At 43.6% G+C, this 27,402-nt stretch overlaps 1 long non-coding RNA gene across 1 annotated transcript in view; it reads right to left on the bottom strand.

The window, feature by feature from the left end:
• The window catches only part of LOC113916240, a 32,810-nt gene extending 7,062 nt beyond the window's left edge, over window positions 1-25,748 (bottom strand). The window contains exon 1 of the long non-coding RNA XR_003517887.1: window positions 25,456-25,748. This is a non-coding gene — a long non-coding RNA (uncharacterized LOC113916240). The remainder of the gene's footprint in view (window positions 1-25,455) is intronic.
• Between the last annotated feature and the right edge of the window lie 1,654 nt (window positions 25,749-27,402).

The raw sequence follows: 27,402 nt of genomic DNA, 5'->3' as shown, positions 1-27,402 counted from the left end.
TTGCAAACTCTTCCTGTGCGTAAAACTTTCTGTTTATAATCCTATATCCTAATTTATGTTTTCTGTATCACTCTCTTTTTCCATTTGTAAGATTCCAACTTTTTAATCACCACCATCTCTTTGTCCCTGGAGAAATTCCCTGCGGGTATCATCAGCTCAATGCACAGGTGAACACCAACCTTCTCCTAGAAACTCCATAGAGCCCATTGGGCCATGACAGCACCCCCAACCCTTAGTGGCTCAGAGGAGCAAGAAAGGTAGGGGATTCATCTAAATCCTGAATACTTTTAACTGTGGCCAATGCATCATGAATAATAGAACAAAACTCTTAAAACATTCTTATTTCTCTTAATTCCAAAAGCATAAATATACCCTGCCTCTTACTGATGGTATACTTTAAAAATACAGTTGACCCTTAAACAACATGGGTTTAAATTGTATGGGTCCACTTACATGCATATTTTTAAATAAATACAGTACAGTATTATAAATGTATTTTCTCTTCCTTATGATTTTCTTTTCTCTAGCTTACTTTATTGTAAGAGTATGGTATATAATGCATATAACACACAAAATATGTTAATTGACTGTGTTATCAGTAAGGCTTCAGGTCAGTGGTAGGCTATTAGTAGTTAAGTTTTCAGGGAGTCAAAATTTATATGTGGATTTTCAACTGTGTGGGGGTCAGTGCTCCTCACCCCTGCATTGTTCCTTTTCTACTTCTCTGTTCAAATGCTTGAAGTTCACTCTAAAAAAATTTGTCATATAAGCTCTTGGAATTTACACTCTTGAAATGTCCTCAGATCATTTTTTTTGTTGAAGAAGAAAAATAATATTGATATTAAGCCCCAAAGTATGTATTCAGCAAGATTGCTGCTCTTCAGAGAATAAGGATGGCCACGGTGGATATCTGAAATTTCCATCCTGTAACTTTGCACATGTTCTCAAAGCAGGTGAAAACCAAATATCTACCCTTGGTTGCAAATGGGTCACTAGGCTACAGTCAGTGGAACATTAGATTAAGACTAGATCTCTTCCTGGGTCCTTGTATGTCCTTCAGAAAATCACACGTCTCTGGTGTTTTGTTCTGTTCTGTTCTGTTTTTTTTAAGGCAGTCTGGATTAAATCCTCTTCAAGGTCATTCTTGGCTCGAAAACTCTACTCCTATGATTATTTCCCTGTTATTCTGTGTTATTGTGGGGGGCTTGCACTTGCAACAGGCAGCATACATGCGTGGAACATAAGCATAATCATGGAGAGACATAAAGCTGGTGAAGCCAGATTCCATTCCAACCAACTTCAGCAAAGCTGGTGCCCAGTAGTTGCCCCCTAGTCTGTGGTGTTTGTCTACATGGTGAAAATCTAGCTTTCAGAAACTATGCTGAATCCCACAGATGCTTGTTTCTGGGACTCATCAGGGGGACAAAGACAGAACCACCCAGCGCTCATTAATCCACGTGGAAATAAAAAAGATTAAACAACACAGATACTGTGACCACTGAGAAAATGACAGAAATAAAAGATCATTACACGCATCTGGTTTTCCAGGGGGGAAGGAATGGAGATAAAGCGTTAAGTCTTTAATAAGGCTAGAAATTAAAACCAGGATTAACAACAACAAGAAGCATTTGTAAGAAGCTATACATGACACTCCGGTTTAAGTTTTGCTGGCGTGATTTCCAGAACATTTTCTGTTGTTAATACTTATCATCAGCTTCTCTGGTTGAAAAAAATAGTCCCTGACCATTGGTTTCAGATCCATAGCCTTTCCGAAGACACACTCGACCTGCTTCAGTGCTATATTTCTTTAAATGTCATTACTTGGCACTGTTCCCACAAGGTTTCTGCAGAGACTGAAATCTCAATAAAGCTTTGACGTCTGGCCTCACTCTGTGATACACAGAGAACACAGCCCCCATGAGAGGTGACTGAGAGTTAGGTAACCTGGGCCAGGGGGAGGGTAGGGGAGGACAGGCTCCCTCCCACATTCAGATTCTCCTGCTGGAGTCACAGTGGATATCCAGATACCCAGAAGGCTGTGTTAAAGTGAAATTGTGCGGGGCGCCTGAGTGGCTCAGTCGTTGAGTGTCTGCCTTCGGCTAAGGTCATGATCCCAGGGTCCTGGGATCGAGCCCTGCATTGAGCTCCCTGTTCTGCGGGAGGCCTGCTTCTCCCGCTCCCACTCCCCCTGTTTGTGTTCCCTCTTTCACTGTGTCTTTCTCTGTCAAATGAATAAATAAAAAATCTTTAAAAAAATAAATAAAAAGTAAAATGAAACTGTGCCACTTGGCTGACCAACTGTTAATGGGTTGAAATGGGTCCCACCAAGATATATGCTGAAGGCCTGGGGGTTTGGGGGAGTCAAAAGTTATATGTGGATTTTCAACTGTGTGTGGGGGGGGGGTCAGTGCTCTTCGCCCCTGCATTGTTCAAGGGTCAACTGTAGTTCTTTTGCTACTTCTATGTTCAAATGCTTGAAGTCCATTTGGGGTTCAGACGGGATTGCTGCATACCACATACCTCAGAATGTGACCTTATTTAGAAACATGGTCTTTACAGGGGTAATGAAGTGAAAATTGGGTCATGAGGGTGGGCCCTAATCCAAAGTGAATAGTGTCCTGATGAAAAAAGAGAACATGGACACAGAGACCCATGCTCAGAGGGAAGACCATGTGAAGAGATATGGCGGGACACCACGTGAAGGCGGAGACTGCAGTGATGGATCTGCAAGCCAAGGAACACCAAAGATTGATGGCAAACCACCAAGTCTAAGAGAGCAGCTTTTCCCTCACAGCTGCCAGAAGCAACCAACGCTGCCCACACCTGGATCTCAGACTACCAGCCTCCAGAACTGAGAAAATAAATTGCTGCTATTTATGTCACCCAATGTGTGGTACTTTGTTACGTCAGCCCTAGGAAACTAATACACCAACACTTCAACCGGGTAGAAATTATTAGCACCTTAGCTATTGCCACCTAGCAAAGAACAGCATCTTAAAGGGATGGAGGGGCCCCTGGGGGCTCAGTCTGTTGAGTGTCTGACTCTTGGTTTCAGCTCAGGTCATGATCTCAGGGTCATGAGATCGAGCCCCATGAGGGTGCAGGGTCTGCTTGAAATTCTCTCTCCCTCTCCCTCTGCCCCTCCTCCCCATTACACTCTCTCTCTCTCTCTCTCACTTTCTCTCTCAAATAAATAAATCTTAAAAAAAAATAAAGGAATGGAAAACTTGTCTGAGAGGGAAGGCCTGAAAGATCCAGAGGAGGGGTTGGCATGAGCAAAGGGCACATCAGAGGGTGTGTTGCCACAAGGACCATGGGATCCCCAAGAGCTAAACTAAGGGCACTGCGGGCCTCAGGAAGTTGGGGATGGAGCCTGAACTGAAGGTCAGGAAGGTGTGATAGGTGGGCTTTCCTCCATAGACTTTGCTGAGGCTTTGAACACTGAGTTTTATCTATAACCTGAAATAACCAAATGGCAATGTAACTAGTGTATTAGTGCAGACTGCTATAACGAACAAGCACAGACTGGGTAGCTTAAACTGAAGGCTGGAAGTCCAAGATCAGGGTGCCAGTAAAGTAGGTTTCATCCTGAGGCCCCTGCTCTTGGCTTGCAGGCCTCCATCTCTCTGTATGCTCATATGACCTCTTATACACATGGGAGAGAGAAAAATACTCTCTGGTGTCCCTTCTTAGAAGGACATCATCAGTCAATCAGAGAAGGGTCTCACCCTTATGACCTCATTTAACCTTAATATTTCCTTATTCCAAATACAGCCATACTGGGGATTAGGGCTTTGATATATGAGTTTGGGGGAATACAAGCATTCAGTCCAAAACAGGAAGCAAATTTAAGGGTTTTCTTCTACCAAGTTAGATTAAGGGCTTACGATCGAGTTTATTTCCATTATAGAGAAATAAACTAAATTTCTCTATTCACATCTGAGTGTGTGACCTGTAAAACTTGGGCCTGGCAATAACATGTAACTATCATAAGTGTTGGTGTCTTATGCCTAAGTATGAATATATAAACTACTAGAGGATTTATGTAAAATGTTAGCATTGGAGAGCATTTGGAAATGGCCCGAGAGATGATTTATATTTTATTCTATTCACATACCTACAGTTCCATATTTTACTTGCGTTTCCTTTCTAATAAAAAAAACAGTAAAAGAGAAAGAGTTACTGTCATCCAACTCTCAAGACTTGACACAAAATAATAAGCGTGATAAATATCTAATCCTGGAAAGATTTGGGAGAATGAGTACTTTCATCCCTTGCTGGTAGAAATGTGAATTGCTCCAACCTTTGCAAAAGGCCATTTGGTAATGTGTACAAAAAGTCTTAACGTGTGCATATGCTCTAGCTTAGCAATACCACTTCTAGGAATTCCTTCTTTAAAAATTTGTTCTAGGGGGGCACCTGGGTGGCTCAGTGGGTCAAGGGTCTGCCTTCAGCTCAGGTCATGATCCCAGGGTCCTGGGATCGAGCCCCTCATCCGCTTCGCAGGGAAACTGCTTCTCTTTCTCCCTCTGCCTCTCCTCTCTGTCCTCTTTCTCAAATAAATAAATAAAAATCTTGAAAAAAAATAAAGATAATAAAGATTTGTCCTAGGGAGCATAAGAACATCCACAGAGACTCATACAAGGATGTTCGTGGCAGCTTTAGTTCTATCGGCAAAACACTAGAAACACCTGACTGTCCTATTATAGGGAATTGATTAAAAGAATTAGGATCTGCTATACTATGGCATACTATGCAGCCTTTAAAACTCAAATTGTAGAAGCATATTTATGTTTATGATATATAGCTAACTAAAAGATTAGGCTATAAAACGGTAAGGTTCATATTAGCCTGATCAGCCATAATGTTAACTGCAAAATAGAACATCCCCATACTCTGTGGCTTACCAAAAACAGCTACTGTTATGTTCATGGTGTGTAGGTTGTCTGAAATCTGGCTGATCTAGGCTGGGCTTTGCCGGGGGGCTGTCCTTCAGGCTGGGTGCAGCTAGGTGAGCTCTAAGCCGCAGGTGGGGTCCCTTTGTCTTTGACCACTCCAGGAACAGCAGCTCTCAGGGACACGTTCTGGAGCAAAACAAGACTCACCCCACAACCACACTTAAAGCCTCTGCTCATTTCCATCCACCAGCATACCATGGGCCAGAGCAAGATCACAGGCAAACCTTGTATCAATGAGTCGGGAATATACTTGGAGCTGCACGAGTGAATGGCCAAGCAGCATGGCAAAGGGTGAGGATGCATGGAGCAGGGAGAAGAATTACAAATAAAATTGCCATCTTCTATCTCTGAAGTTTTTTTATTTTTTTAAATTTTTAAAAAGATTTTATTTATTTATTTGACAGATGCAGAAAGAGCACACAAGCAGGGGGAGCAGCAGAGAGAGAGAGAGAGAGAGAGAAACAGGCTTTCTGCTGAGCAGGGAGCCCAATGCAGGGCTCAATCCCAGGATCCTGGGATCATGAGCTGAGCTGAAAGCAGACACCTAGCTGACTGAGCCACCCAGGTGACCCACGGAAGCTTTTTTTTTTTTAATAAATAATATGTAATATCTACCTCCTGATTTATCTATTTATGAAAGAATCTTTTTCAATAAGGAATGGGTTTGGCAATGGGTGCCAGAAATCTTGACTCTGGCTTCAACGAGTAAAATGTTAATTTTTCTCATGAACAAGAAGACCAGGGGATGGGCAGATTGACAACGATCATGAAGGAGATCAGCTCTTCTGTCGTCCTGACCAAACATCCTTCCCGTGGCCTTCATCCTCGAGTCGCAAGATGCCTGATGCCCTGCGGGAATGTGTGTGCCTGCTCCCTGACCCACGAATTTTTCACAATCATTGGATTTGTTTACGTGGATTAATAGAGACTTTGCCTCTACCGTGTGGGGGCACAGAGAACAGCTGAGAATTGCAGTTTACCTTTCTCCCCCACTCCTTCTTTTTAAAGAAACACCAGGCTTCCAGGATTAATAATAAGAACTGCTGATTGACAGACCACCTAGAGTCACCCAACATTTTTTACAGGAATCTGATGTCAATTTCTCTGAAGAGATCACCCCTCCCTCTGCCTTCCCTTGTGGCCACAGCAGCAGCTACTACAATTTAATAATCGTGGTTATCGCAGGGTTCAGCCGTAAGCAGTCCTTCCTTAAAAACGAAACCAAACAGAAGGATATACCAATATGTTTGCAATTTTGTTCTTTGCTGGGAATGGCCTGGTAAAATGTCTCTGGGGGCACAGCTGGAACAGAAGAGAAACCCGTCAAAGGTGGGAGGCTGATGGGGTACAGACACAATTATCTTCCAGCCATTTGGCCTTTCAAGTTAAGGAAGCTGATGGTAGGAAGGGACTCCGTTGCAGAACCACCAACTTGTTAGAGCTGCCCCAGGGACCTGGAGCTTGGGGAGGCGGTCCCAAACGCCACCAACTCTGGCAGAGACTTGAATTTAGAATCAAGTTGGGTGAGTTTTTACCCCAATGAGAATCCTTATTCCCTAGTTTACTTTCGAAAAGAGAGTTTAAGTCCTCTAGGAACACAAAGGCATGGGATAGAGACTTAGCAGTGTATTGCTTATGCTTATAATCTGAGGAGGGAAAGAGCTGTTTTCATTTTCTGTTACTTGATGAATGCAAGAGCCAGTCTTCTGGAATACAGTTCTCTCTCTCTCCCTTTGTCTCTGTCTCTCTTCTGTGCTGACGATACTTCTTTGCAATGTAAAATGCCCACATCTTAAGTCCACTGCTCTTTGAATTTTGACAAACGTGAACCTCATTTAACTATCATCCAGTGCAAAATATAGAACATTTCCATCATCCCAGAAATATTCCCCTGTGCCTTTTTTCTGTCAACCAGCCCTATTCTCATCTCTATTTCCCACAGATTAGTTTTGCCTGTTCTTGCACTTTGTATTAATAGAATTGTAAAATATGCATTCTTTTGTGTTGGCTTCTTGTGCTCAGCATAACGTTTTTCAGATTCATCCATGATTGCCTGTATCGCTGGTTTGCTCCTTTTGATTGATGAGTAGAATTCCATTGTAAAAACATATCACAATTTGTTTATCCATTTTCCTGTTTGTGATTCCAGTTATTATAAATACAGCCACCATGAATATTCTTGGACATATCTTTTGGGGGAATATGTGTTCATTTCTCTTTATTTTTAGAAGAGGGGGAGGGGCAGAGGGAGGGAGAGAGAGAGAGAGAGAGAAAGAGAGAATCTTAAGCAGGCTCGACGCCCAGCATGGAGGCTGACATGGGGCTTGATATCACGACCCTGAGATCATGACCTGAGCAAAAATCAAGAGTTGGACACTTAACTGACTGAACCACCCAGGTGCCCCTATGTGTTCATTTCTGTTGGGTATACAGCCAGAAATGGATTTTCTGAATCATAAGGTAGATACATGTTTAACTAAGATTATATTGTTTTATATCTGCCACCAACAACATATGGTTGCCAGCACTTGATATTGTCAGTCTTACAATTTTGGACATTCTGATGAGTGTGCTATAGTGTCTCATTGTGGTTTTAATTTGCATTCCCTGTTGCCTGATGATGTTGAACAACTCTTCATCTACTTCTTGGCTGTTCAGATATCTTCCTTTGTCAAGCGCTTATTAAAGATTTTTGTCCAGGGTGCCTGGGTGGCTCAGTTGGTTAGGCGACTGCCTTCGGCTCAGGTCATGATCCTGGAGTTCCAGGATCGAGTCCCGCATCGGGCTCCCTGCTCGGTGGAGAGCCTGCTTCTCCCTCTCCCTCTGCCTGCCTCTCTGCCTACTTGTGCTCTCGCTCTCTCTCTATCTCTGTCAAATAAATAAATAAAATCTTTAAAAAAAAGATTTTTGTCCAGTTTTTATGGGTTTTTGAAAAATTATTGATTTATAAGAATTCCTTATATATTCCAGAGAAAGTCCTTTTCAGATGTACATTCCTTAAATCTTTCCTCCCAATCTGTAGCTGGACTTTTCTCTCATTTTTATTGTTTTGGGTGAAAATTATAAAAGTAAAACTGAGTGGAATTTACCAGGGTGCAAATAAAGACGTAGAGATTGTGAACATTTCCTGTGAAATAGGAATCATGTAAAAGCTACAACAAAACCAATTCTATTTCTGCGAACCTAAAGCTTCTCTTAAAAATAAAGTCTATGAACTTTTAAGAGAAGAGGAAGGTCAAAAGCAAACAGACAGAAAAACAATTCTACTTGAAATAGAAAAGTGAGACCCAAAACAAATCCTTAATTGCTGTAACTGGGTGAACGTGGAGGAACCTGGCTTTCTATTCCCCGCAGCAATGCTAGTCTTCAACAACTTACTATCAATACAAAAATCCTAAAATGCACATTTTTATCCTGGGGTTAAGAATCGTCCTTTTATAACCCATAAACCAAAATTATCTATGAAATGTGTAACCTGAGTTTGAGGAACAGAGGGAGGTTCCCTAGAAACCCTGTCTCATGTCACCTGCATCTCACCACCCCTGGGTTCCTATCCCAATTGCAGCGCCCCCCCAAGTCCTCTGGCCTCTGAGTTACCCCAGGGATCTGCTATGTGTGAGGGTGGACTCAGCCCAGGCCATCTTCCTGAGCTAAAGTGGGGTCCCATGTCCTATGTTGGGGAACCCCAGCTGCACCAGGCCCTAACAACTGTCTCCCTAGAGCCTCTTTTCCCAGCATGCCCTTCCCCTAGGTTTGCCCCAGAAGGAAACTCCGTAAAGATCCCTTCTTGCAGAGCCCCAAAGTAACCCACATCAGGACACTAACTCTCCCTAAACCGACTGTCAGAGTAAACCACTCATCCCACCAGGAATCAGGAAATCTGGGTTCCACAGCCAAAACTCTCCTCCAGCCTGCCCTGGGGTGGCACCTGCTCTCAGGTAACCCAGATCCAGAGCCTAACGCCCCACATCCATCTTGCCAAGCCCTCTGGCATGCCCACCTGCAGGCTCTGTGCAGCGGAGAAGGTAGCCTCTGTGCATGACCGAGCTCCCACTGCTGGCTCTTACAGCCTTTCTTGATCGTTGGTTCTGCGAGCTACTCCTGATTCCTCCCAATCAAGGACCCCACCACACACAGCAATTTGGTCTTCCTTATGGCCTCTTGAGTTCATTTGGGACAGTTGAAACCAGAATAATCTTGGTCAAAGGATACCAAGAGGTATAATAGGTGGGGGGGACAGAGGCCCCGTGGGAGGACCTAACAAGGTAAACATGGGATGGCGAGCCAAGACCTCTCAACAAGCTGACCCAACCAGCTGTGCAGGAGCAGGGAAATATTTCCAGGGTGCAGTCCTGGCGAAGGGCGCCCTTGAAAACACAATTCCAAACCGTGCAGTGGGGCTGGGAAGCACGGGGCCCCAGGCCCCCCTGCAGGACAGCTCGAAGAGAAGCGGGTTTCCAGATGTGTTGGGGGGCAACGGGAACCAAAGAGCAAAACCCTAGGCACCGGCTTTCCACATGCAGAGTAAAGAGGTTTACTGGTTAGTCTAGGCTTGTCCCAGCCCATGGACCCACCAACTGCTCCCCTTTTCAGCTCTGGCTGTGGCGAGAGCTCCCTGCGTTCATTCTCCCTCCAGGCAGAGAAGGCTCAGAGACTCATCAGTGAAAGGACCAGCGTCCCTGCCCTCAGGGGGTTCACAACGTTTTACGGTTTTACGGAGCATCTCTGGGCTGCTGAGCACTCTTGGAAGCTCTTCACTGCATTCAGTCATTTAATGCTCAGAACGGTCCTACAAGGCAGGCATTGCCTTGAGTTGCACTTTGCTGTTGTTGAAACAAGCTCAGAGAGATGAGGAAAGTGGTCCCAGGGTGCACAGATGGCAAGTGGCAGGGGAGGACGGAGCAGGCAACCTTGTTCCAGACCCAAGACCTTGACTTCCATCTACGTGGAATTGGCAATGGAGGCTTATTTCCCCTCCTCCTCACGTGCACAAATTACTCAGCTGGAACCCTTCTACGCACTGGGATACGATGAGAAAGGAACCCTCAGTCCAGTGAGAGGTGCGGCCATGTTTGGTCTTGACCAGTAGGAGCTCTGAAGAAGGAGCCATGCATGCCACAGGATGTGGGTTCACAAGGACAAGCCTTCCAGAGAGGACACCTCAAAGACAGAGGCTGAGAGAGGGAAAAGAGCGGGGGAACTTGGAGGGGAAAGAGATAGGTGGTCTGGCGCAGCTCTGAGATCAGTCCCTTGTGGCGGGGGTAGGGGAGGGGCAGTGAGGGGGTGCTGAGGGGGGTCAGTGGGAAGTGGGTGAGGAGAGTGGCAGGATGTCCTGGGCCTAGTACCGTGCCTGTCACCTCAGAGGAAGGAAGGGAGGGGGGAGGAAAGGGTAAAAAAAACCAAGGTGGGACTGGTTATGAGAGACAGTGTTCTAGGAAAAAGTTTGGGCTCTCTGTTGTCAACTGGGAGTCATTAATGGTTTAATCAGGGAGGTGGTAAGTGGTATTTGACCAAATCTGTGTTTCTATGTTACTTAAATAGAGGTGATAGAGATAGATAGATACATAGATGGATGGTGGGGTGGAGGTGCAGAGAGTGGAAAAGGAGATGGGGATGACATGGATGTGGCGTGGGGACAGGGACAGGGATCAGGGGCATATATCCTTTCCCCTGGGGGGTGGAGGTGTAGAAGGGGAAGGGTGGGCAGAAGCAGGATTGCTTGTTACATTTCTCCTCCTGCAACAGCCTCAGGGCAAGCTCCCCCCATCAAACGCCCACCATCGGGCTTCAGATCAGAAGAACACCCCCCCCCCCACAGCAGACCTGCTGAGAATATAGCTGCTAATCACTGCTGACAAGGGCCCTCCCTGGAAATGAGGGGGTTTGTTTTTGTGTTTTGCCTTCGGCAGCCTCATCGGCCTCAGGGTCCAGCCCTCCCTGCGACTGCCTTTTGGGTCCAAATGTTCAGAAGAGGGGACAGATCCCACAGGTAGCTGCCACGTCGCCCACAATGGCAGCCTAGGGGAGCCGGGCTCCCGCTGCGAGGGGCCGAGCCACCCGGGGAGGGAAATGACCAAGGTCAATGTTGGGGACGCAGCATCTGCAGCAAAGCCTCTGCCCCATTCTCCTCCTGTGGTCATTGTTACTTTCCACTGACCAGCTGCCTGCAGGCTCCGGGCAAAGACAAAATGGGTAACACAGCCGCCATTCAGTGGAGATTAATGCCTGAAATGAGCCACACCTCTGAACAATTGCTTCCTACAAGAGGGACAGCGCTGAATGGCCAGGGAGCCCCATTGATGGCTGTTATAAAAGAGGTGAAGGGGAAGGAAAGTTTCACACCGCCCCTCAAACCTAGCTCCGATTCTTCCTTCTCACCCTCCTTTTCGCTTCTGACTGCCCATTTTGCCTACGTCGCCCTAATCCAGAACCGTTCCTTTATGCACAGGGACTTGGGCAGTGCACTTAAAATTCACAGATTTGCTACTGTAAGTCACATCGCCGCGGCTGCGCTGATCGCATTAGTACCATTATCTCTGCAACTTTCCGACTTGACAATTAGTTACTATCATTCACACTGTGCAATCAGCTGTTAAATCCTCATTTATGCTAATTTGAATACGAATGTGCTGTTCAATAACATGTTAGATTGCCATGTTTACAAATATACTCCAGGTATTTGGAAATTTAGATGATGCAGAACATACTGTTTAAGTTGCGCTCGGTGCCAGTTTAAATAACTTAAGCCTTTTACCAGCCACTTAGCGATTCTTTTCACATACTTCTGTTTCCCCTGTCCTACCCTTCTCAACCCTAACTAAAATATGCTCTTTTTTGTTTGTTTGCGTTGTCGCTGTATTAAACTAATAATCTTCAAGATGGGACTTAATTAGCAGTCACCTCTATGTGGGCCTTCTTTTCTGATTCCTGCTGATCTAATTTCTCCCTCGTTTAGAGGCAGATGAAACTGTCAATGGGAAGAATGCAGCTGCCAACATTAAATATCAAATCCTCGAAAGCAAATGATCTGTCTGTAGTGCCTAAAGGGAAAGAAGAGCAAATTTTTGAATGTAGGTAAAACCTCAGAGAGCAAGATACATCTGATCATAAACTTCTGGAAGAAAAACAAGGGGTCCTGGAGAGCAGGGCTTCTCCAACTTTAGTGTGCATTTGAATCACCTGGGGATTCCCTACGACTCACAGATGATGGTTCGCTAAGCGAGGCTAGGGCTGAGATTCGGGGCATCTAACCACTTCCCAGGTGCTGCTAAAGCTGCTGTCAGACCAGGTACCACACTGGGCGGCCAGACTCAAAGGACATCCATCTTCAACTATTAGCTTTACGCGAAGAACACAATTTTCCATTGGAGATTTCAAAATCAAACTTGACAATTTCACCTCTGGGTATCTATGCAAAAGAACTGAAAGCAGGGACTCAAATAGCTAGTTATGCACCAATGTTTATAGCAGTGCTATTCTCAATAGCCAAGAAGTGGAAGCAGCCCAAGTGTCCATCCATGGATGAATGGATAAACAAAATGTGGTTCCTACATACAATGGAATGTTATTCAGCCTTAAAAAGAAAGGAAGTTCTGACACATGCTACGACATGGATGAACCTTGAGGACATTACGTTAAGTGAAATAAGCCAGACATGAAGGAATAAATTCTGTATGATTCTACTTGTAGGAAGTATCTAGAGTAGTCGAATTCACAGAAACAGAAGTAAAGTGTTGGAGGGAGGAAGAAATGGGAAATTGCTGAATGCACATAGAATTTCATTTTTGCAAAATGAGAAAGTTCTGGAGGTTGGTTGTGCAACAATGTGAACATACTTAATATGAAAGAACTATGCACTTAACAATGGTTAAGATGGTAAATTGTATGTTATGTGTATTTTAACACCATTTACATTTTTTTAATACGTTGGAAAAAATCATTCTTGGTTTTAGGGACATTGTGAAGAAGGTTTACATCTACCAAGAAACCTATATTTCTGCGGATTCATATTCAATTCTTCAGTGAGCTGGTCAGATTTCACCAGCCCGGATACCAGCCAGGAAGGGATCAATCAACTTTTCTCCCACATTCCCATGTCCTTTGATCAAAACTCTGTGTTCAAATTCTGTGTGTCTCCATCTCCCTCCGCAGGGTGTGAGGTTTTGAAGGGTGGTGGTTTGCCTTACAGGGATATAGCAGGTGCTGTCGGTGGCTTAACCTTCAGACACTTCTCTCCCGCATCCTGACACAATCCTGATTTTGTTCAGGTGTCTCTCCTTCTCAACTTTGTCTATATGCTTTAGAGGAAGCCACAGCCCCAGGACATGGACCATGAGGAGTCGAGATCAGTCGTGATGATCTTGCCAATGACTGATGCCAGCCTACTTGTGGGTCAACTTTGTGGCCGGCGAGGTATGAGGGAGTTCTGAGGAAAGGCTTCAGGGAAAGGTTTCTTTGCTTTTAAAAAGAGATACAGGAAGAGGTTGTTCCTCTGTTTACTAGGGATGTTGTCTGTCTGGATGAGACACGTGGAATGAAGTTGGTTGGCCATCTTGACAGCAGCCTGATTGAGCCAGCACCAGAAGGTGGCAGAGACAAAGGAATCCAGAGTGCTTCCTGGTTTGAGCAGTTGGGGGGTTTTCGTCTCTTGCAGCCAAAACAAATTTAACCGATACCAGGACCTTGCAGGTAGGAGATATTCTGATATTTGATGGATTAAATTAAAGTGGGAAGACTGGGCTGGTTCACTGCCCTTGGGGGAATCCTTAGGCAGTGTGACAACTGTCCCCATGCTAGGCAACCTCATGTGTGAGATCGTTTTTCCAACTAGAAAGATAACAGGGTGTTGTCTGTTTGCTCGCTTACTTGTCTTATTCACAGATTCTCCATGGGCTACTTTTCCTTGAAAACATTTAAAATGTCATTCCATTTACAAAGTTTCATTGAATTTTACCTTTTGACAGGACTGTGTCTTACAAGAGCGAACTTCAGGAATGGGTCATCGTGACGGCTGATGTGTCATTGAGCATTTATGTGCCTGACGTTATGCTCAGTTAATCCTCAGATTGATTCTGTTCTCACCCCACTTTCACAAATAAAGAAACAGAGGCACAGAAAGCTCCATTCACTTGCCTAAGACCACACAGCTAATAATGTGAGGGGCTAGTATTCGAACCTGAAGAGTTGGCTCCTATCATTATGCTCTACGGTGATGCTTTGCTTAGGTGTGTTGTGGCTTTCCTCAGTTCAGATCACTGCAATCCATTCCGTATGGGATGGTCAGGAAAACCTTAACACTATTAAAATTTCCTTAAAATTCAGATCATGTTGGGGCGCCTGAGTAGCTCAGTCAGTTATGCCTCTGCCTTCGGCTCAGGTCATGATCCTGGGGTCCTGGGATTGAGCCCTGCGTCAGCTCCCTGCTCGGCGGGGAGCATGCTTCTCCCCCTCCTCTGGGCTCATGCTTTCTCTTGCTATCTCTGTCTCTGTCTCTCCCAAATAAACAAGTAAAATCTTAAGAAAAACATAGAACCTCAGATCATGTTAACCTCCAACTCAGTGCCCTTCGGTTGATTCCCACGGATGTTCAAGATAGCATCCAAAGTGCTGACATAGCTCGTAAGGCTTGCCGTGTGGCAGCTCTGGCCACCGGTCAGCCGCTTTAACACAGTCAGCCTTCTTTCGCACCTGTTACTCATTCTGCCTGAGCTCAAAACCTTTAATCCGACACACACACTCAGACACACACACTCACGCACACCTGCCTCCTGGAGAACTTCCACTCATCCTTCAAGTCTTGGTTGAAATATGTTACTTCCTCGGAGAGTTCTCTGTTTTACCCATCGGTCTAATTTGTCCCACAGTTATTCCCTCCCTGTCACCTTTGTCGCAGCGCTTTTCGGCATTTGTAATTGCATTAGTCCGTGTGATTTCCAGCTTTGTCTTTGTCCTCTCCGAGGAGAGGGTCAGCTCCCCGTGTGCCCCTGTTGTCTCCACTGGATCCCGAGGGACAGGCACATCACAGCAAGAGGGGGGAAATACTTAGGGCGGGAGGAAGGAAGGAAGTTGAGAGGGTAAGAAAAAACTGGTAGGGAGGGAGGTGAAATTGAGAGACTACTGGCAGGAAGGAAGGGACAGTGAGGCTCCATGGGTTGCCAAGCATTTGAAAGCTTGTACCACAGTAACATTCTCCCCCCAGATAAGCAAGGGGCATGGCTGCAGCAATAGCTAGCTTGCTTCTTTTCCTTTCTTTCTTTCTTTCTTTCTTTCTTTCTTTCTTTCTTTCTTTCTTTCTTTCTTTCTTTCTTTCTTTCTTTCTTTCTTTCTTTCTTTCTTTCTTTCTCTTTCTTTCTTTCTTTCTTTCCTTCTTTCTTCTTTCTTTCTTTCCTTCTTTCCTCCCTCCCTCCCTCCCTCTCTTCCACCCTTCCTCCCTTCCTTCCTTTCTCTTTTTATACCTGTTTTCCCTTTTTATTCTGTTTTTTATTTTTTTTATTTTTTTATTTTTTTAAAGATTTTATTTATTTATGAGAGACAGAGTGAGAGAGAGAGAGGCAGAGGGAGAGGCAGAGGGAGAAGCAGGCTCCCAAGGAGCAGGGACCCCGATGTGGGACTCGATCCCAGGACCCTGAGATCATGACCTGACCCGAATGCAGACGCTTAATCATCTGAGCCACCCGGGCACCCTATTCTTTTTTTAAAGATTTATTTATTTTAGACAGAGACAGAGAGTGAGCATGAGCGGGGGAGGGGCAGAGGCAAAGGGAGAGAGAGAATCTCAAGCAGACTCCAGTGCAGAGAAAGCCTGACGCGGGCTCCATCCCAGGACCCTGAGATCATGACCTGAGCCTAAATCAAGAGCCGGCCACTTAACCAACTGAGCCACACAGGCGTCCCCTCTTTCCCTTTTTAAAAAATCTCCCCAAAACAAAAGTAAATGACCAGCATTTAAAATGGAATCATCATTGAATTTTAAAGTGAAGCCTCTGTGCTTCGTCCACAGGATATTTTTACCATTGTTTTACAGAGAGTCGTGGGGCTTTTCCTTCTTTCATTCTCTTTCTCAAAGATGTATCAAGTTATATTAAGTGGATGAATCTTTACAATCTCCTCTGTATTTCAGGGCAATAATACGACCAAACTAATATATTGGAACTAGGCATATAACGTTAAGAAAAGCAACTGGACAAACGGATGGATTTTTTACTTATGGGATTAAATGGCTATAAAATTATAAGTTTATATCAAATTATACTGCTTAGACATTTTCCTTTAATGAATTAAGAAATAACTAGTGAGAAAAAATATAATGACATGAAAACATTTAAAGACAAGAGCCACTAAAACATGGAATAATCTGTGAACAGCAGTAGAAATTTTAGCACTTTAATTCATTTTAAAATAGACAAAATAGATTCATTCCAGAACAAATCCAGCTACCTCTGAAATATGATTATACTTAATATGTTGTTTCAAACTTTATTTTTCAGAATATGCATTGTTATAACTAAGATGGTATTGACCAAGAAAATTCTAGCTATGTCACTTAAGCCCTATATTGTTTCCCCAGGTTTGAAAGTACAAAGTATTGTACTTTAAGTATGGAAAAACTGGAAAATGCCATATTTCTTTTTGTTTGTTTGTTTGAGTCATTTTTAAATTCATTTTATTTAGAGTGGTGATTCACCAACCAATCACCTGGGGTGGCAATGAGACCGAAGACAGGTAGGGAGAAAGAAGAAGGGAGGGAAGGAAGGGAACCTGTACATCCAAGTTGATATTATCCTTCAACTGTATTACCCTGAGATTACATATTCATTCTTCAGTACCTCCATTCCCAAATATTTGGAGGAAATTTCTATTTGGGACTTTTTTTTCTGTAGCAGGCCTGCCTGGCAGCAGGTGCCCAGGCTAGACCATCACTGATGCATGTGTCTCACACATCATGATAAAGGTTTAAGCCTGGAAGGGACTTTGGAAGTTATCAAGTGTTTATCTTATAGACGAGGAAACTAGGAGTCAGAGAGTTCAAGACACTTGACAAAGTCACAGAGATTTTATTCACTTAAAAATCGATGAGAGGGTGAGAAAGGGGATTTGAACCATTGCTACACTGAATTATTCAAAATATATCATTCTTTTTCATTGGATTTTCTCCTTCATTCATACCATAAATATTTACCACGTGCCCTGCATGTTCTGAGCACTGCCGGGGATATTGCAGTGAACAAACAGACAAAGCACTCCACACGCTCATGGAGTTCACGTTCCAGGGATTCAATATGACTTAAAGTCTTGATTCTATTTTCCATTCAGAGTTTGCTATTTTAACAATTTTCAGGAACCACCTAATCAGAATCAAAGATGCTGCACAAATTTCTCTATTGACACAACTTGTTGAGTGTAGGAATCACAAATATGAGTTAACTCTTGGTTACATAGAGGAAGCCGAGGACATACAAGTTTCTTAGAGAGAAATAATTAAACCTCATGAAAACAGAGTCCTCCAACATGACATCCAGATTCAGCAGCCACATCTAAAACACAGGGCAAGACTGTTGGAAAGAAGAGAAAACTAAGCATTTTTAAAGGCTTTACATCCAAGAGAAGAGGACATTAAACTTTTGGCAAGCATCCTGGCAGCTAGCAGAATGGAACCATGCACTGCCTGCAAGTGTTTAGCCCACAGCTGTTGGAAATGAAGAATGTCAAAATAGCCAAAAGCAAGAATCCATGCACACACATCAAAGAAGCAAAGCTCCGGGGGACACCCAGCGTCGAAGTGGATGATTGCCGGCACACCAGAGGAGAGGCAGGAAGGGGAGGTGCCAGACAGCACAGAAGACGGACCAATCTTGAGATCACATCTACAACTTCAGCTGTGTTCAACCCTCCTGCACCACCATGGAAAGTTGTCCCAGGCATTCGGAAATTCATTTACTAGGACCCAAGGCCTGTTGCTGTTACTTCATTCTGAAAAAAAGTGTGTCATTTACTCCCTGATGAAATCATGAAAACTCAGGCCGGGTCGCTTTCCTCCTTTCCTTCCCTTCCCTTCCCTTCCCTTCCCTTTCCTTTCCTTTCTTTCCTTCCTTCCTTCCTTCTTTTCTTTCTTTCTTTCTTTTGAGAGAGGTGGGGAGGGGCAGAGGGAGAGAGAGAATCTTAAGCAGGCTCCATGCCCAGTGTGGAGCCCCATGCAGGGCTGGTTCTCACAACCCTGAGATCATGACCCAAGCAGAAATCAAGAGTTAGATACTCAACCAATTGAGCCACCCAGGTACCCTCTTTTTTAACCGAATCTCATACTTACGGCACCAGTAGAGATGGTTATTTTTTTAACCCTCAAATTAACCTTATTTTATAAAGAGAAAACATTGCTTATTTTGAGAAGCCAATGTTCTGAAAGTTCATAAATCCCTGTAACTGTAGCTCTTTGGTTTAAGATGAAATAGCACATTCCAGCCACAAGAGAGCAGAGGCTTCACGAAGGGGGCAAACATTTGTGCAACCTTCTGGAGGACAGTTTGAAGATTATGTCACTCGAAGCAGTATGGTACTGGAACAAAACTATAGACATATAGATCAATGAAGATTAGGTCACAACTTGGAGAAAGGGTGGGATTTTTTTTTCTATTCTTCTATCCTTCTGGAATTGGACAATGTTGGTTTTATAATTTCAATAAATGTTTACTAAAAATAAAATAGAGTGAATCTCTACCTCAGCTAGAGTGTGTAGCATGTGCCAAGGTACACCCTTTCACATAAAATGACAAAGGAAGATGACAAAGCTGGAGAAAGCAGTGGAGAGGTTATCCGTGGGCCAGGTAAATCATAGGACGTACGAAATTATAAGGATTCAAGTTTCTGTCTTAAGTATCCAAGGTATTCAAATAATTCAAGAGACTTTTGTAAGCATGAGAAAGTCGGTCCCCAAAATGTCGTATGCTGTTTAGGTAAGAAAAAGAAAGAGGGAGAAGGCGGCAGAGTTATTTTGTAAATTGTTAGGAGAACCTAGGGAGAACACAAGACAACCACAGTCCAAAGGCGTACAAGCTGCAGGTTGCAAGAGGCTGAATTAATACAGGTTGTTATAGCCTCCCAGCCACTGTGCATCCTGCCCACAAAAAGTGAGCTGGCAGGATTTGCGTTAGGTAATCAATTCCCAGAGGACAGCTTGACTACATGTATAAAAACCTATATAGATCCTTTGACCCAATCATTCCTCTTTACCCAGAGAAGTACACAAAAATGTTTGCATGAAGATGCTCCTTTCAGTGTTCTTTATAATATGAACAAAATGGACACAGCCTAACTGGCCCACAAAAAAGAGCTTAGCTGGATAAATAAGGAGTACCTGGATAATGGACTCTGATGCTCTCTTTAAAAAGGAATGCGCAGACCTAGAGTCACGGATATGGAAAAAAAATCTCCATAATATATTGTTGCGCAAACCACAGTTTATAAAATGGCGTGTGTGGTATGGCATCATTGTCATGTAATAAGACGTAATTTAAAAAAATGCTAGGGAGACATCTGGAAGAATGGTCTCCAGGCTGATGGAGGAGGATGTCTCTAAGTGGAGAATTTAGGAAAATATCTACTCTGTTCCTCATTCTGCCCCGTGTAGCCTGAACATTCTGGAAGAGTAGGTGTGGTCCTGGAAGGAGGCCTCTGGGCCAGAGCTGCTGGGAAGTTCTGGGAAACCTGAGAATGAGGATCAGGGGAGGCCCCATGGATGGATTTGAGGGTGGCAGAAAGGCTCCAATGATGTGGAAGCAAAGAGGGAGCCAAACCAGTTTATGGAAAGAGAAAGAACTGTGACCAAGCAGAATTTCCGGGTGATTAGACTGAATTCTCTTGGAGGCTGCACGGGATGGCATGTCCCATTATTATTCATAGAATTCCTGCCATCATAGAACTCAGTGCGCCATTGGAACAGCCGGGCTAACAGGGATTTTTTTCAGCTAGCTTGGGGCCTGTGCAGGGAAAGGAAATACCAAAGCTAACTCTCTCAAGAAACACCACCGTCTTTGGAGGTGGGACAGAAATTGGTCCACGCAACATACTAACTCATCAAGGTCCACCGTAGGCTGAAAACTATCTTGGATGCGGTGTGTTCAGCACTATGAGATATAGTAAGTTTTTCTTTCCTAAAAAAGAGGTTGAATATCCCTGTAACTTTTACACTCAGCTTTGAAGTCCCCATCAACCAAAGATGTGAGTAGTTATCTGTTAGAAAGTAGGCTAGCTTAATAGTATAAAATTTTCCGGGTGGGGAGAAACTTCTGGGGGACTAATTACTAATGTGCCTGATTGAATGAATGTTCTTTACAGATTAGCTGGAGCTAGTGAATAAATAAAAAACATTCCCTTTTTAAAGAATTTGCAATACTTCAATAACACAGTTTTCCGCTAGCTAAGTTAAAAAAAAACAGTATTCTAAAAATATAACCAAAATATGTATTAAAAGGAAAATATCCACAAAATTATTACCCTCAAAGAGTTCCAATTTAAATGTCTATGGAAGCGACATCCTAATTTCCAGAGGGCTCTCCTATTTGATCCTTTAAAAATTTAACTGCCAAAAGAAATAAGAAGTAAAACCATAAAGCAAAGCCAAGCTGCAACAAAGGATCCTCAAACATTGATCCCATTTAAACATTTTAGAACATCTCGAAGTCAAAAACAAGCATCTCTGCTCAAACCTAGCTAGAAAATGTTTGATGTTACAACACAGATTTTCTATCATGCACTTTGCGTTAACAGAGAGATACAACTTAATACAATAAGCATGACTTCTCCCATTTGGGATTCTTAGAACATAAGAAATGTAGCATGCGGGCTATTTACTTGGCTTGAATTAATAGCGACGTCCATATGGGATATTATTAAGATCAAGTTATTCTATGACCATTTGCTGCTTGAAATTTTCCCATTCAGCAGAATCTATACGTTGCTAATGTTAAAAATGAGAGGGTTTTTTGTGACCCCCCCCAAAAAAAGTATTTGTGTAATCTTCAAAGTGTTTAATTTGTATTAAAGCTAAATCCAGAGGCTCTGAAACCTTAGGGGCTCTCGATGTGGATTTTTGTTCTGGTTCACACACCTTGAGACAAAGGCTCATAGTCAAGATGTGGAGGAAAAAGACGTTTTTTTGTGTGCGAGATGCGGGGCAAATTTATTCCCCAGGCAGCCTGGAATGGGCTTCAGAAAATGGATAGAGTGTCTTCTTGAAGAAAGGGTCTCTAAGTAAACTCGCCTGCCATTCAAAAGATTTGCTCTGACACTTCACAAGTGGTGCAGGAAGAAAGGAAAATCTGTTGTCAGGTTTGGGGTGTTTATCAGCCCCCCTCGAGACACTTGACCTAATGCTGCCGCCCCCCCTAATCCGCTGATCTGCATGCCGCGGCCTCGCGAGCCTCAGCCCGCAACTGCCAGCAAAATTGCCTGGAACACTTGTCCCAACACATTGATCCCTCAGTATATTGTGTGCGGCTCACCTACTCCCCCGCCTCCCCCTCCCACCCTCCTCCTGCGGCTCCCCCTAAATTTAATTCTGCTCACAAATTGTGAAATAAGTTGTTTGGGCTGGATTTGTCGAGTGAATTGTCCCACTAATGAAACAGTCTGTTCATTATACAGTTGTAGGACGGAAGATTTAGCGCTCCCATACCCCGGGACCCGGGCAGGTTAAGGTTTTTAGACTGACAGTTGACAAAAGAATGAATAGCTCTCTCCTGTCAAATCAGGCTTACAAACAGCTTGGCATACAAACAGTTACTGCTTGTGTGCATGTGGATTTAGGGTCCCCGCCTGCTAATGCCCCAGATTTGTAAGTACAAATTGGTTAGTCTTCAAACTGTTTGCGAAAGGAATAAAATGACCAAAAATTAGTTTGTTTTAGCCTTTTCCCCTCCCCTCCCCGCTCCTGCAAGTGAAACATTAAAAAAGAAAAGGAAAGGATAAAATAGGGTGTAGTGGTCTCATGGAATATCGTTGGGTTTTTGCTTAAGGCACCAAATTAAGCAGGACCATTGTTTGGCAGGAAACATTTTGTTCTGCTCGGGCACCCTGCTTCTCGGAAAGCAGCTGAAAATCTAATGGAATTAATTTAAGACGTGTGATTTTAAAAGATACAGCAGAGAGAGTGGAAGAGGAGATCAAAAACTTTCGTCTCTATTCATTTTAGTACCTGTTGTTTAAAACTGGTTATAATACCTCCCCTCCTTCTAACAGCATTGATCTTTCAAAATGGGTCATTTAGATTTCTGAATCTTTTCATGGGCAATTATGTGTAAATTAGCTAAAGCCCATTTTATTTTTCTATGGCAGTTGGAATTGTTCGATGAGTAAGTTAAATTCCTGCAAAATCTTTGAGCAACAACGCTGTATGGGAAGTCAGGTGAATATTTCTATCTCGTGATTTATCATCAGTTAGGTGATCATTTTCAGTCTGGGTTGTGTTAGAAAAACTCGTTGGTTCATTATAACTATAGCAGAATAGTAGATGAGAGTAATATACATTTCCAATCTCTTTATAGGAGAAACGAACAAAGAAAGGTAACGGACTAAGAATTTTTTCAGATTTAAGCTTAATCTAACGTCTTTGAATTGAAAACTCTCCCCTTGATCAGATATAGCCCCAGGATGGCCAACCTTGCAACACTAATTGGGTTCTTTCATATTTCAGTAAGTTCATTATCACATGTTTCCATGTACTGTAAGGGCCATTTTTAAAAATCAGACTTTTTGGCAACTTTGCAAGCAGCGGTTGTGAGTTAATTCAAACATTCCTTTAAACCTTTTCCCTTATCGGTCCTAAATCTTGTACTGATATTTTGAAGCACTAAGAGTTTCCAAATATAATCATACCTCATAAATGTGCAAAATCAGTGACAGTTGGCTATTGGGAACCTGAATAAAGCAAAAGCATTAGAGAGAACAGTGGGTCAGCCTCCATCCTAGACATGGTGCCGTCCTTTTGAATGAATTCATCCAAGCCAGCAGATTATCCTGCACATGTGAGCCCGTAAGCCAAAACTGGTCATTTAAATCTGGGGACACGAGTGGCAGAGAAAGTTACGAACAGCTCAGCGACCACAAACTCTACCCGATGGCTGCACACAGAACAGACCTCTTCCCAGTTTCCAACTCTCCCTACCACTCCCAGAGCTTTGCGAACATTTTCCAGTAACATCCATCCCTTTTCCGTCAAACCTAAGATTTTTCTTTTCCTACTTCGTCATGACATTTTAAGACATTTCAAAGACAGAGGCTATGACTCGTGAAGAACTTTGGGCTAAGGAATGCATGTGTTAAATGAAATATTTTTGGAGAGACAGGGCATTTCCCTGTGAATTTTGTAATGCAGCAACTACCTTACAATGGAAAGCAAATGCAGGAGTTTCCGTCATCAGTCACCTGCCTGGGGCAGGCTTCTCCTTACACTAAGATTGAAAAGAACCCACGGAGGAGTGAGACCAAAGTTGACCCAATTCCATGCAAGGATTGAAGAAAAAGGAGTAAGTACTTAGGGCTGCTTATGGTCTTAGAAACAAAAGCTGCTAGCAGAAATATTTTTAAATAGCTAATGACAGACTAAAACACAAAGCCTTCCTTCTCTAAAAAGGAAACCCAATGCTAACAGCAGAAAGCTGCGTAGTTAGCCAGGAGGGATGGATGTCGGGCGTGGGCCTCTGCTGAAGGAAATGCCGTTGACCTATACATACAGGCTTCTGTGGTAGCAAAGTGACTGTTCCAAGAGCTTCCTTGCCCCATTGTAAAACGGGAAGAATACCATCTCATGCTGTTGTCGAGTTGCATAATTTATTTGTGGCGCAGTCTTGGTCACCTGGTCCAGCAATCAAACAATATAAATAAAATATATATTACCTATCTATATATACTTGTTGAGGTTTCTGAGAAATCTCATTTGGCTGAAGCAGAGAAGTACTAGTGTCTTACGAGGCACCCAAGAGACCCAATGGAAAGCAGAGAGCCATGGCTGTAGCTTCATAAGCTAACCTGATTGGTAAATCTCACTCCCCTGCTGCCTCACCAGGGGACACTTACGTCACCAAATGTCACTTCTGGACGTCTACCTCCTTCATTTCACAGATGAGGAAATTCACAAAAGTCAGGCAGGCCTCCTGACCCCAATCTAATAATGTTCCTCATGCACATTCATTTAAAAGGAAATGCTATAGGGGCGCCCGGGTGGCTCAGTCGGTTAAGCATCTGCCTTCGGCTCAGGTCTTGATCCCGGGCTCCCTGCTCAGGGGAGAGCCTGCTTCTCCCTCTCCCTCTGTCTGCCGCTCTGCCTACTTGTGCTCGCCGTCTCTCTCTCTAATAAATAAATAAAAATCTTTAAAAATAAATAAATAAATAAATAAATAAATAAATAAATAAATAAAAGGATGCTATAAATGCTATAACCTGATTCATCTTTCTGATGCATGATTCTTACTTCGTTTGTATAAAATGGGACATTTGGGTGAGTTCCGTGAGTTTTCTGAAGTGATGTTGTTTGGCTTCTTTTTGCCTTTTAGGTGCGTTTATGGATCTGTAACAGCTTTTTTAAGAAATTAATTACAGTGTCTCTCTCTTTCCCCCACTTAAGTGCCGAGGTGATGGTTATTGTTTTGTTACTTGGGAAGCCACGTAAATAAGACAAATCTATTTGCCATTTAAAATCTTTTGAAAATGTAACATCAAAAATACATTTCTCACACGCGCAGAATGTATTGACTTGAGAGAACTGTCCCTAATCATGGCCCCAGGGTAGAATGAATGGTGAACAAAAATGCCAATTAAAACAGGTTGTCTGAGAAATGTACTTGCTTTCCCTTACACAGGTTTCCCAAGATCCTAAGTCCCCCCAGAAACCTATAAAGGATTTTGTTTTCTTCTTTGGCATTCCCCTTCTGGGAAGGCTTCCAGACCAGCTTCCCTGCAAGCACCAATTCAACGTGAAGGCACAGAGGCTAAAACAGCTACTGCTCAGCAGGGCTCAGGTTAGGACGCCGGCAGCTCCTTGCTTGGGCTACATTTCCCTTGATTCGACAGATTTCTTCTAAAATGCAAGTATGACAAGCATCGCACATTGGCAGAGATTATCTTTTAGGGAAAGGGATACAGAAAGAGAAAGCTAAAGCCTCAAAGACAAATTTCATAAAGGACCTCGTAACCAGCCCCTGCAAGATCTATGTCACAGACACCACTCTCACTGATGATGGGGCCAGGGAATTAAATCCTAAGTCAAAAGGAATATAATGTAGGGGTTGAAAAGGAAAACAAAAACAAAAATCAAATAGCCAGTGCCGAGGACACGGCTTTGAATTTTAGTGCAGCTACACAGAAGCTGAGTGATTTCACTAGGTTAAGTTATTTGGCTAGCTTGTGCCTTGGTTTCTTCATGGATCGGGTGGGGCTGATAATATCCACCAGGATGCTGAAAGTAAGGATCAAAGGAACATACATAACATACAAATAAGGTACTTACAAGACAGACACTATGGTTGATAAATGTTAACTGCGGGGCGCCTGGGTGGCTCAGTTGGTTAAGCGTCTGCCTTCGGCTCAGGTCATGATCTCAGGGTCCTGGGATCGAGTCCCGCATCAGGGCTCTCTGTTCAGCGGGGAGTCTGCCTCTCCCTCTGTGCTCTCTCTCTCTCTCAAAATGACTAAATAAAAAAAAAACTTAAAAAAATAAATAAATGTTAACTGCTATTATTGCATATTCTCAAGATCCTCCAGCGTCTCGCTCTTCAAAGCGCAATCCATGGACCAACAGTATCGACATCACCCTGCCAGCAATTCAGAATCCCAAGCCCCACCCCAGACCTGCCGAATCAGAATCAATATCAGTAAAAAATCATACACTAAATTTTGAGGAATGCCAACTACTGAGTGCACACTTCTTTCTACACTCTAAACTCACCCCTTGAGGTTTGAGGGGTGGGGGTTGGTGTAGGAATGAATGGTAGAGTCTTTGGCTACAATCCCCCCATTTGCCAGAACACTACCCAGCAGTGGGGGTCACCAGGCTGGTTATTTAATGAGTTTTATGATACATTAAATCTTCTAGACCTCACGGCAATTTGACCATTAAAGAAATAACTTTTTTGAAGGTAGCCCAAAACAAGCCAACTCAAGCGAATAATGGGATTAGCGTGGTGATCTTGAAATCAGAGTTGTACCACGTGAGTCCCTCTCCATCAATCACGACCGCTGTCCTCACGGCTGATTATGGCACATTGTTTCATCAAATTAAACACCAAAGGGATGTTGTAAAGGCAACATATGGTCCTCTTTCAAAAGTAGTTAGTCTGGCATTGCACAAGCAGCCTCATCCTGCCCCCACCCCCTGAAACCTCCTCCATCAACATATTGAGGGCATTTGCTCTGGCAAAACAGTGTCTCATAAAAGTGGTCGCTTTTAATTGCAGGCTTGCTGTTGTCGGAAGCACGGCCAAGACGCGTGAGACATAAAGCAGTAGCAGAATCAGGTTAGGAGGGGGAGATCAACTGTCCTTGTTCTGGGAGAAAAGGTGGGCAGATACCTTTTCTCACTTCTGCAACTCAGATGGGTACCAAGCTCCACAAAATCTATTGCACAAAGCAGACTGGGGATTCGTTTTAGAGTCAAGACAGAAATAACCACATGTAGTTAAAAGACTGGCTGAAAGGGAGAAGGTTTTCCTCTAAGGGTCGGGAGACACAGAGGATTGCGTTGTGTGGAGGAAAGGACCAGCCTGAGGGCAGCTTGGGCAGAACCCCTTGTGGTTCGTGGGAGGTAGTTTATATGCCACTGAAAGGTGAGACCAGCCCAGGACTGAATTTCAAGAGAAAAGTCATTAGGCAATATTAGCAGCAATGTTTGGTTGTTATTTTGCATTTATGCAGCCGGCTTTTTCTCCAAGGAGCTCTCATAATTAGAGAACAGCAATCCTCACAGCACCCCTGCAGCTCAGCGTGGGATGGTGTCAAAAGCACTCCCCACTGCAACTCTTTCTGCTACCCTCCCCTCAAAGTACCCCCAAAGTAAGAGGGCTGGGCCAACCTGGGCGCAGGGGTTCCATCAAGATTGCCATAGGGTATGTCAAGCCATTCCGCCATATACCTTAAACTTCACAGAGCTGTATGTCAGTTATAGCCCAGCAAAACCAGGGAAAATAAAAGATGACCATGAGGCATCTCCTACCTCCTGGTTTGTTGGTAGCCCTTGGTGGTGTCTCACCACACAGCTGAACCCATAGCGCTTCTGTGTCTGCTCAGAGGGAAACACAATCAAGCACCGAGGGCATCTTTGAATCACAGCCTGAAAAAACAATTTTTTTTGGATTATTGAAAAACAAGACGCAGTTGTTTTTTAAATTTTTCAAAATAGGGGCATCTGGGTGGCTCAGTAGGTTAAGCGGCCGACTCTTGGTTTCGGCTCAGGTCATGA

This window comes from Zalophus californianus, chromosome 1 (assembly GCF_009762305.2).
Source record: "Zalophus californianus isolate mZalCal1 chromosome 1, mZalCal1.pri.v2, whole genome shotgun sequence".
NCBI lineage: Eukaryota > Metazoa > Chordata > Mammalia > Carnivora > Otariidae > Zalophus > Zalophus californianus.
Note: the sequence above shows the minus strand (reverse complement) of the source record. Positions and strands in the feature narration are given on the sequence as shown.